Raw genomic sequence first — 12,483 nt, 5'->3', positions numbered from 1 at the left:
ACGTAACCTACCCTCACTGCCGTATTTGCAAAAGGTGTCAATGACCCTGGGAGACAGACTCAGGGAAGCAGCTGATCCTTACAGACAGAGGCCAAGATTTTCAAAGTGACTAGCAATTTTGGATGCCTCAGATTTTAGGGGCCCAACTTCAGACACCTTGAAGGGTCCTGAGTTCCAGAAAGTACTGAGCACCCAGCCTTTGACAATAAGAACTCTGCAAAGCATCTCAAATTAGGCACTAAAAAGTTGAGAAAACCCAAAGCACGAGCCCCTTTCTAAAATCTTGGGCAGGATGTTCTGGAACATCCGTTTTCACAGCCAAATGACTGTGGACGGGTGAGAAGAAGACTCTGTCATAGGTGTTGATAAGATACTTATTACCTTGATAACTAATTGGCCACACAGATCTGAACCTTCACTCAAAACTAGAATCAAACTTTTCTGGAGATTCAAAAAAAGCTTGGTTAACTTTTTTTTAAAATACGTGATTTGGGGATATGTAATGGCGTTGCACTAACCTCTCACGAGTGCCCCCTGGCCAAGTGCGTGTGCCCGCATTCTCTCTCTACCTGTTCATGGTGAGCCTTCACTGTCTCAGCCCTCCGGCCAAGTCATACACAGTTTGTCTGTGAGAGAAAAGACAAGCAAACCCCTTTCGGGGTACAAGTCTGTGGAAGAAAACATGTCCTCACTCTGCGTTTGTCAGCAACAAGTCAGAGACACTTTTATTCTCAAGCAATTGCAAGGGAAGACTGCGGTCAGACAGGGGGTCCCCCATCCTTAGGCAGATCTTTGCCAGATAAACAATTAGGGCAAGCATTTATACCTTTTGTTGCATACAATAATGATCAACAGCCGCGTCTTGTTTATACATATTCCTTCCTGATATCTTACTTTTCTCAGCAGTTCCTGCTACAGTCTGCGTTCCATTCTTATCTAACACAAGGTTAAAACAGCATCTCTTACAGTTTTCCTACTCACTTCCCACTCGCCCAGGCCCTGCCTTAAAGTCTCGCGTTGTTAGAGTTAGCCTGAATTCCTAAGAAAACTAAGATGTCTGCGTCCAAACCCCCTTTATCCCTTTTTCCACTTCAACAAGTCCAACAGGGGCCTCTCTCAGGGCCCTCTGTAACGTCTCTCTCAGTTTGTCCCTGCTCCAGAATAGAGTGGTGCCCCAGGGCTCCTTCCCTTGAGGCAATGTCTTTGCCCTCTTTGCCTTTCTGGACCCAGCTCTTCAACTGGGTTTAGAGTTTAATTCCCCCTTCTGGGGTGCCTCAAAGTGCAGGCCACTTTCCCAGTGGCTTGTGGGGGGAACCCGGGCCCGCCCACTATTCCAGGTCCCTGCCCAGGGACCCTATAGATAGCAGCCATCCACAATATCCCTTTAAATAAACTGGGTGGCTGCTATAATTCCCTGGGCCACTTCCTGGTGGCTCCTGCACATTCTTCACCCTTACCTCAGGGCCTTGTCCCGATGGAGTCCCAGCAACCAGCTCAGGGCTCCTTCTTGCTCTCCCCAGCTTCTGGCAGCACTGCCCTGTCCGGGGTTCTGTAGTTCCCTCAGCCAGCCACGCACCATCCACACTCCTCTAGCTCTCAGAAGGACCTGAACTCACTCTGGCCCTGCAGCTCTTCTTATACTAGCCTGCTGGGCACTAATTGGATGCTTTCCACACAGCTGCTCAGGCCCTCTCTACTGCCCTTTTCTGGGGTGGGGTGTGGCAGGGCCACAAGGCGTCCAGAAGGTGGCCTCAGGTCCTAGTCTACCCCATCACAGGATAATATTCAGGAAAGCTTCAACATTTTGGGTGTTCATCTGAACTCAACCAAATCTTTTGAGGTTCTCCGTCCGTGCAAAAAGATCTGCAAATGCAGTCTATCACATTGCGTTGACTATTGCTTTGTGTTTAAACAGATTGTGACAACCCTGTGGCGTGTGTATTTACATGTAAACATTGAGATCAATTGTCAAATTCTAGAGGTAGCCCTGCACCTTAGACCACCTTGAAAATGCCCTTGAGCACAAGTTCCATCGCAGTCAAACCGGATCAGAATATGGCTCCGAACATCTAAGATTTCAAAATCTTAAATAAGTTCTGTGTGAATTAGAATCAGTCTAGGCTGAGTCGCTGACCAGCACCACCATTTTTGGATTTCAGGTCAAGGCAATAGCAGCTGGCAGTGTGGCCAACTCTCACGGTTGTGTCCTGAGTCTCGTGACAATTGGTGTTTTGCTTTTGAGTACAGAGGGTGGTGAAGCACTGGAATGCGTTACCTAGGGAGGTGGTGGAATCTCCTTCCTTTGAGGTTTTTAAGGTCAGGCTTGACAAAGCCCTGGCTGGGATGATTTAGTTGGGGATTGGTCCTGCTTGGAACAGGGGCTTGGACTAGATGACCTCCTGAGGTCCCTTCCAACCCTGATATTCTATGGTTCTAAATCAGGGCTCAGATTCAAGCAAAGATGGATTGAAATCAAGTGAAACTCAGCAGATTTGGCTGAGTTTTATATTAAAGTCAGATGCACAGGAGGACTTTATTTCTAGGCCACAATTACATAAGCTGGGTCAGAGAGACAAAGTTCAATAACCCTGTTGCATGGCAGGGGTCAGTGTCATATCATCTGGAACCACAGTTGGTCTTGAACAGGGAGTGTTTATTAAAATAAACAAGAACTACAAACAAATAGGCTGCCACACAGCTCCAGCTCCGGCTTTGTCTTCCTTTGTTTACCAGAGACCACACCCTGTCTGGAAGAGAGAACACAGAGACTTCTAATGGCTAAATAGTATACTGCAATTAAGGATGTTGGAACAAGTCCATATCTTCTCACTCCAACTGCTCCTGTTACAAGTTTCACTTCTGAGTTTTTGGGATTAGTTCAAAACTTGAAACTCAAAGACTGTACAAAGAAAAGGAGTACTTGTGGCACCTTAGAGACTAACCAATTTATTTGAGCATAAGCATCCGATGAAGTGAGCTGTAGCTCACGAAAGCTTATGCTCAAATAAATTGGTTAGTCTCTAAGGTGCCAGAAGTACTCCTTTTCTTTTTGCGAATACAGACTAACACGGCTGTTACTCTGAAACCTGTCAAAGACTGTATGTAAGGATGAGGACAGGGGAGAGCAGGCTCATGTGAACAAATTCAGCGAGGATGACCCCCCAAAGATGTTTTTTTGCACTGATTTCTGGAAAGCCAAATCTGACTTTCTCCCAGTTCTTTTCCTCTTCACATCTCTCAAATACCTGGATGCCTCCAGCATAGTGGATGGTTTCACAGAAGCTTCAGCCATTTCAGGAATGAGGCTTTTCAGAGCAGGGCTTATCGGGATTTATCTGCACAACATTTCTGTGCAGGGGAATTAAAAAAAACCACACACCTCAGACCTGGCCTTTAAGCCTTAGCTGTACATAATCACTGGGCTCTAGGTCATGTGTAATCCTGTTTTATAGAAATTGTCTAGTGGCATGGATGGCATCATAACACCACACTGATAGAGGCAAAACTGTTTACATTTATCTGTGCCGGCTTTTGGTAGCATTAAAAGCAGCCCAGAGTACAACCTATTTATCATTCACCTGTAAACACATGGGGAATGCTAACCCCCACCCACCATTATCTCGGCAGTTATTCACTGATACAGTGTAAATTCCTTCCAACCCTTTCACTGCCGTTTGTATCTGTCGTCCTTTGCGAACCTATACTAATTTGTTTTCATATGCTGCACATGTCCCACTGCCATGAAATCAAATCTAGGCCCTTCTCACAGCTCACAAAAGCTTATGCTCAAATAAATTTGTTAGTCTCTAAGGTGCCACAAGTACTGCTTTTCTTTTTGCGAATACAGACTAAAACGGCTGCTACTCTGAAACCTATCTTTGATTACAGTCTTTCAACCAGTTGTGCACCCCCTTGTACAGTAGTAACATAAACTAGACATTGCATTAGTTTGCTTAGGAGAATATCATGTGATACTTTGTCAAAAGCCTTATTAAAATCAAGATATATCATGTCTACAGCTTCACCCCCATCCGCTAGGCCAATAACCCTGTCGAAGAAGGAAATTAGGTTGGTTTGGCATGATTTTTTTTTTACCAATCCATGCTGGCTATTACTTATCCCCCTATTATCCTCTAGGTGCTTACAAACTGGCTGATCATTTGTTCCAGTATTTTTCCCGGAATTAAAGTTAGGTTGACTGCTCTACAATTCCCCGGTCCTCTTTGTTCCCCCTTTTTAAAGATAGGTACAATGTTTGTCTGTATCCAGTTCTCTGGGACCCATCCATGTTCTCAAAGATAATCTGTAATGGTTCCAAGATTGTTTCATCCAGTTTTTTAAGTACCCCAGGGTGAATTTCCTCAGGCCCTGCTGATTTGAATGCATCTACCTTATCTAAATATTCCTTAACCTGTTCTTTCCCTGTTCTGGGTTGTGTTCCTTTCCCCTTGTTGTAAATATTAATTGTACAAAGCGCCTGCCACAATCAAGCTTTTTAGTAAAGACTGAAGCAAAATAGACTTTAAGCACCGCAGCTTTCTTGATATCATCCATTATTAGCTGTCCTTCTTTGTTAAGTAGTGGACCTACACTTTCCTTTGTCTTTTCCTTGCTCCTAATGTATTTAAAGAAACTCTTCTTATTGCCTTGTATAACCCTTGCTAAGCATAATTCATGTTGTGCCTTAGCCTTTCTGATTTTATCCCTACATGCTGGTGCTGTTCTTTTGTACGCCTCCTTAGCAATGCGTCCACTTTTTGTGGGATTCCTCTTTGATTTTCTGGTCATTGAAGAGCTCCTGATGCAGCCATATAGGTCTCTTGCTATTCTTCCTCTCTTTCCCTCACCTCAGGATAGTTTGCTGTTGTATCTTTACTATTCTCTCTCTGAGAAATGGCCAGCTCTCCTTAACACCTTTTTCCCTTTGATTTTCATTAGAGGGGACTTCACCTACCAGTCCTCTGATTTTGATGTCCATTGTCCTTATACATGCTCTAGTTCCAAAAGGAATTAGTTCAGGGAAGCCATGCGGCCTGTGTCATGCAGGAGGACAGATTAGATGATCACAGTGGTCCCTTCTAGCTTTATAATCTATGGATCACTGCTGCATCTCCATAACAGAGGGTCACACTGCGACTGTACTACAGGGTTTACTAAATGAAGTCATTCAAAGCCCCTGTAAGGGAGATAAGTTAGATCCCTGCGCCACAGAGGGGATAAATTAACAGAAAATTTAAATGATGCACCCCATACCAAGAGGAAGTGGGGTAAGAAACCAGGAGTTCCTGGCCCTTGCTCTTGAAGACATAGTCACTGCACCAATGACGGGGCGCCTTGTTTTCTAATAAAGACACGAGTATGGTTCTGAACAAGCTGATTTATTTCAGACACTTCTTCATGTACCTGTTTCAAACACCGTAGCTGCTTGTTGCATTTCCATCATCCCAGAGATATGGACTCCACTTAGGTAAGAGAAGGACATGATTTGAATTCTGACAGGTGTTTTATTGTCTTAATTCCATGACAATGACCTGTGAACTGGAGAGTGTTGGGTTTACAGGGTGGAGGTTTAGTTCAGGATCAGAGATCAACAGCCAAGACCACAATCTATCTTGGCAATGAGGACAGTCTTTGATGGATTTGAACCTCACAGCATCCGTGTGAGGCAGGGAGGTATTAGCTCAATTTTACAGATGAAGAATGGAGGCAGAGAGAAAAGTGACTTGCCCAAGGTCACACTGTCAGGCACTGGAGCATGGGCAGGCTGACCTAACGGTTAGAGCCAGGAACAAGAACTGGGAGTCAGGAGCAAGGGTCAGAACCAGAGTCAGAAGCTGGACAAGGGCACAGGGCCGGAGCAGACTGGAGCCGGACAGGAGCAAGGCGAGGAATGAGGTAGGTAACAGAAGTGTGGTGTTTAGATGTTGCTTGTAATTATTAGAATTGGGAGCACTGGCTGTAGAGGTTTCCACTTTAAAAATTAAAGTCCTGTTGAAGTTTGTTAGTACCTTGCCTGGCTACTACAACAAGAAGAGATCACAGCCACGAGCATAAGTGTTGAGTTGCCAGTGAGTGACCTGCTGGTGTTGATGAGCTTAAACTAAGACCTTTTGACTCCTTGCAGCCAGATGGGCAGGCCAGCCAATCAGACGAATCTATTGCAGCCCAGCTGGGCTCGTTAACCAGACTGAGGCCTGAGCTGGCTAGCCCCAGGTTCAGCTGAGGGAAAGCAAGCCCACAGGGGCTCTGTGACTGAGCTGGAAATAGAATCCAGGTCTCCTGAGTTCCAGGCCAGAGCTGTAGCTACTAGGCCAAGCTTCCCACCCAAAAGCTAAACTTGAACTAAGTAATTGGTTTCTATTTTCTCATTTAAGCCTTGTTTCCGCCCTTTTAACTCCCTCTTGTGTCACTTGGGAGGGAGGCTTCCCATTAGCCAAACCCCGCTCCAATGTTGGTTAACATGTCACATGCCCAAGCAGTGTTATTCCTAAGTACTGTAAATCTCTCACTATTATTCTCTGACTTGATATAGTGAGCTGTGTCATTTTGAAAGGAAATACATAACCGTATATTAAAGAAATCATGGATCTCCTCATTCACGTTAAAACAAATTTATTACAATGTAAGAAACCCTGAATAGCATGAATTTATTATAATGATTTAAGGCTTCTAGCACTTGAGTTAAAAATGCCTCTCAATAAATAACTTTCCCTTAAAAACACAGCAAATTAATGTAGTTTACCGTTTTCAAAGGTATATAAATCCAAGAGGCTTAAATCAATACAGCGCCGGATCAGATTACCGTACCTCAGCCAGAACCTCGTATCAAAGCTCAACAGCATTGCAAAGAGTAGTAAAAAATAGATGACTCTGTTCCCCACCTATCTCTTCCTTCAACCACCCAAGGCTGTGTCTGTTCTGTGAACGTCAGACTACTGTGAAATGGATGAAAAGCAGCCGTGGCCTTTGCACACAGGTATAATTAAAACAGAGCAACTACTTTACCATCTGACACAGAAAAAGGGGATCTGATATTTCTCTGCCTTCTCTCTTTAACCCACACACTCTTCCATTGGCGGTGGTTTATTTTCAACTGTGATGTATTTTGTGTCAAGTGGGGAACAGGAACCAAGCTGTCTCCAACTTTGCCATAGCATCCCGACTCTAAGAGTTCAGTGCTCCCATCCGAACGCATTGGGGAATAGGGTGGTTTTACCTGCAGTCAAGCTTAAAAAAAAAGTTCTTATGAGAAGAATATTAGAGACATTTAGGACACAAGTGACATGTCAATTTCTCTCTCTTTCCATGATTGATTTTAACTCAGGGCTCCGCAAAAAGAAGTGCCTATTGAATATTTGGTATTTAACAGATCGGGATTTTAAGTGATCCTATGTGTGTGTGTGTGTGTGTGTGTGTGTATACACACATATATAAAAATCATCATACATATATATATGCACACACGTATACAGAGGAATACACAGAAACATAGGAAGAAAGGATACAAGAATGAGTGTGTGTGTGAGTGAGAGAGAGAGACGTGTGTATAAAACACACGCACACCGGTTCTTGCTAGATCACTTTCAATTCCAACTCGGCATAAACCTCGGTTGTAGGGGCAGGGACTGCATTTCTCAGGGTTTGACCAGTTCCTAGCACTGGCATGCACCCCTCCAGGTTTTCATTTCCTCTGGGTTCGCTGATGCTGACCCCTGGCCACGAGCTGGAGGCGGCCGGTTTCATGGACTGAGAAACACTGCCATAAACTCTGAGACGCACCACAGCTGTAGCAGTATTTAGAATGTCCTGTTCGCGTTACAGAGTGGAGTCTGCAGGAAGAGGAGAAAAGATCCAGGTACGGAGAAAAGTGCTAGGGTGTTTTCATAATGCCATTAATTGCTCCCTGCTACCTTCTCTCGGCCTTCTTTGGGAAGTGTTCACTCTTTATTGTGTGTATTGCAGTGGTGCCCATCGTCACGTCTAGAATCCTGAACTGTGTCAAACCACTACTGGAAGTTGAACGTGGGAGAGGAAGAATGGGCCTGTGGCTAAAGCCCACAGGTCTGGGAGTAAGAGAGCTGGGATTTCTTCCTGGCTTTGCCACAGATGTCCTAGGTCATCTTGGCCAAGTCACTTAGTCTCTGGAAACTCCAGTGGTGAGCAATGAGTTTGTGGTTATAAAAATACCCACATGCGCTCTCTTCCTGCAGGACAGGAGGGGTTTCAAGGCCGGTGGACTGTAGATGTGAAAAGCAGTGTCATTATTACTGTATGTCTGGGATCCAAGAGAATGTGAGCTGCAGGCGGTCAGCAGGAAAGAGACGTTAAATCTTCCACCAGTCTGCATTCCAGGCATTGGCATCAATGGGACTGAAAGGGGTTTGAGTCAGCACAGAGCTTGGGCCAAGAACCATCCACCCAGCTCGCCAGCCACAAGAGGGCAGGACACTCACCTGGTCAGATTGCGTACTTTGGAAAGCCACCCCCTTTGCTCAGGTCAGAGCACATGGAATGGCATTACCGCTGCCCAAAGACTAAAGAGGCTCCTCCCGCATCTGCGTGACCGCACCCCAACCAAAGGAGCTCTTGTATGAAGCAGGGCCCACGTGGAATCTGTGAGGGACTGGCTCCCTGCACTTGCCAAGCTGTGCCCTGCTCCCACAGAGGATCTCAGTGCTCAAAAAAAAGGTTTTGGGTTTTTTTCTGTAATTTTACTGTCAAAGTGTCAATATTTGTCGTAACAGACTGTTTAAAAAAGGTGGCATAGCAGCGACATTTTGACAGTGTCAATGCTGCCAGAGTACACCCACCTGAGCCTTTTAACTTGGGGGTTTAGTTCTGCTAAAGAACGCCAGATTGACAGCCCTTGCAAAGTCAAGTGCTCCTCCTCGCAGACTCTGAAATGTTATTAGAAACTGAGGAGGGTTTTAGGTCACCCAGCACATCCCCCCACTGCACCTTTTAATTGTCTTACCCAGGCTATAAATATCTAACTCTTCTCATCTGGTTTCCTCATTATGTCAATTCCTGCAGCCCCTGATAATTTTTATTGCTCTTCACTGAAATCCCTCCAATCTGCCAGTAACTGTCTGGTAATGAGGTCCCCAAACTGCAGGCACAAGTGTAGATATGGTGACATTGGATTCAGAGAGAGCGACAGTAACGTGCTGTTCTGGGAAGTTGTTGCCTCTGCAGAAGCAGTCCAGAATTTTCCTGGCCAGTTTTTGCTGCTATAGTGCAACACAAACCCATGTTTAGCTTGCTGTCCACTCAGTCAACATTTCTGCGGCCTGAGTTTTTTCTTCCCATTATATATTTGCCTTTCAGGTTATTTTTCTTTCAGTGTCTCAGCACTTGACTGTCCCTCCCTCCCTCCCAATTTAATTTCATGTTCTCTTCTGCTCCATGTTTCTACCGTTCACTAATTCTCTGTCCCGGTTATGTGCAATTACTCCCAATATAGTGGGATCTGCAGATTTTATTTACATGCTTTTAATCCCCTCTTCCCAGGAAATTAAATTTTGATGTGAAGTTGCATGAGACTAGGGCTGGCAGAGAAACCAGAATTCAGTGTCTCAAAACATTTTGAGACTTCAACATTTGTTCTGCTGTGGAATGAAACTTAGACTTTTCAACTTTGTTTTGTGAAAGAACAGAGACCAACTGATCCTCTGCAGAAGAGCCACTACCCTGGTGGTTACAGAACTCATCTAGGATGTGGGAGACACAGGTTTGAGTTCCCACTCCATATCATGCCCCATCCCAGGTGACAGCCTGAAACCACCGGCAGTCACTCATTCCTTCTCTCAATTCTATCCTGGACCTGAGAAACCTTTTAATGAAAATGGATATATTTCCACAAAAAGTTTTGGTGTCGATGAATTGACATTTCCTAGCCAGCTCTACATAAGACCAATCACCAGGTCCTAGAGAACCCCCAACCCAAATCAATCCATTACCAAATCATCACATTCTTTTTATGTTCTCACAGCAAGTCACCACTCCACAGGAAAGTGGCTCCAACCAAGAAACAGACTTTCCAAGTAAGATTTCATAATGATCTTTACATCTGGGTTCCCTTAATTCATTTGGTCAACCAGAACACATATAACACAGGCAAGGTTGATGCCAGCCTCTGCTATACACACAGCCTTACCAAAGAGCTTCCAGGCTACAGCTGAGGAGTCCCTACTCTCTCAACCATATTGAGTTCGGTCTCCAAGGCCTAACCAAATGCCAGCTAGCACAGCCCTAACTCTGGAGTCACTAAAACCTGCATTGAAGATACACCATCAAAATGAAGTGCGCCCTGTCATAAGGGTGGATTCGGTGACCTAACAGATCTGTCCTATTTAGAGGTTTTATGCTTCAACGTGTGGTTACAGAAATGACCTTGCGTTGTGGGATTCCACATGGACCCTGTTTCTGCCTCAGTTATGAAATTTGCTTAGTTTACAAGTCTATGGGCTGGAGCCTCCACAAACCCCAATGCAGTCAATGAGAATGGCTAAGCACTGGACTGGGCCTCAGGGGATCTGGGGGAAACCACTTACCCTCTCTGGGCCTCAGCATCCTATCTGTAAAATGGGGATAAAAAAAAGTTACTAACCTGATCAGTAACTGTTATTCTTCGAGATGTGTTGCACGTGTCTCTGGAAACCACCTCGTCTGGAGAGGATGAGGATGAAGTTAAGACTGGGACTTAAACTTTTTCCACAGGCTGCTCCTCTGGTCCCTCAAGCGCCTCTTCTTGATTCTCGGTACCAGGCCCAGGACAGAACACTGAAGATGGGGCATCTTGGTGTGAGGTGTCACCCTGCCTGGATGAGGCCACTAAGTAGGCACGATCAGAGAATGATCTAGAAGTTGGGAAGAAACCCTGGGGGTTCCAAAAGGGCCACTGATAAGGGGATGGATCCCAATGGCTTCCTGGCCACATTCCCATAGTAGATTCTGTGTGGAGTCACTATGGTACAAGGAGAGAAAGGGTCTATGTGGGGACTGGCAGGTCCTGCTCCAAGGTTGCAAGATAAAATTCCACCTCCAAGTCTGATGAAGAGGATTCCCCTTCCTCCGAGCATGGAGGGGCTGCTGCAGACAGTGTCAGGGGCCAGTGCCAAAAACCTGGCAACAGGTGGAGAGTCACCATCATTGCTGTCTTCCCCTTGGACAGTACTGACGGGCTGGCTGTGCGGGAGGTAGGTGACTGGTGCAATACTGGATGTTGTACCACTGATGTTGGATGGTTCATCAGCGCTGAGTGATCTGACTCCTGCACCACCAGCGATACCAGCACTGAGAGGCAGAGCAAATTCCTTGCCACTGCAATTGATTCCAAGGTAGTTAGCACCAAGATTGGACCTGTTGCAGCGCCACTTCTGGCATTGGACTTCATCGTGCCATCTCCGGCAGCGGAGCCCACCAACTGTGCCAACTTAGGCACTGATTTGGAGGAGGAGAGCTTAGATTTGAGATGCACTGTACTCAACTCTCTCAACTCAACCCGTTTCCAGGCTTCGTGGGTGGAGGTCTTCCCCTGCTCAGAGCTCTTTGGAAGACTTATATTTCTTCCTAGAACAGATGGAGATCGGTGCTGGGACCGACAATGTTGGAAGTGAGCTTCCAGCTGAGGCTGCAGCCCTCGGCACCGAGTTGGTCCAGGGCAGCTCCGAGGGGTGTCTGCATGCTACCTCCATCAGCGGGAACTTCAGCGTAAACTCCCTGTCCCTTTGCATCCTAGGCTTGAATTCCTGGCAAATCTGGCACCAGTCTTTCATGTGTGCTTTGGCCAGACACTTAAGACAACTACTCTGGTGGGGGGGTGGTCGCTCACCACCACAGGTTGTGCAAGAAGCACATGGCTTGTAGCCCGGCAACTGGGCCTTGCCTTGGTGCTGGTGGCAGAACCTCAAAACGGGAAAAAACATAAAATCTATGTATTTTTCAACAAAACAACTAAAACTTACGAACCAGAACTATTAAACTGCAACTATCTATATACACTGAGCTGGGAGAGAAACTGTTCTGGCAATGAACAGGGGCTCCAGCCACTGTTGGGGCACTAAGAAGGAAATGAGGGGGGCTGGAGTTGGTCTGCCTTGTATACTGGCACTCATAAGCGGGCAGTAGCAGTCAAGCCCCCCAACAGATGCTGGCTGTGCATTGGGCACGAAGACACCAAGAGAAGGATCCCCATGTGCAATGGCATTTGCTGTCTCCCATCCTCTCCGCCTTGTCTTCTTAGACAATAAGCTCTGTGGGGTAGGGACTGTCTCATTATCTACAGGCTCAGCAACCAGAACCATCGGGCCATGATCTCAGCTGGAAGCTTTAGGAGCTATGGTAATAAATAATGAATTATCGTACATGCCAAGCACTTCTGCCAACCAAGTGTTTTTGCTCAATTCTAGTAGAGCAAATTCGAGCTTGGATTTCACCAGCTAGCTGTATTCTGCCTCTGACATGACCATTTTCAGTGAGGAT

This window comes from Natator depressus, chromosome 5 (genome assembly GCF_965152275.1).
Source record: "Natator depressus isolate rNatDep1 chromosome 5, rNatDep2.hap1, whole genome shotgun sequence".
Taxonomy (NCBI): domain Eukaryota; kingdom Metazoa; phylum Chordata; order Testudines; family Cheloniidae; genus Natator; species Natator depressus.
The sequence above is the reverse complement of the archived record's forward strand: the minus strand, read 5'-3'. Positions refer to the sequence as shown.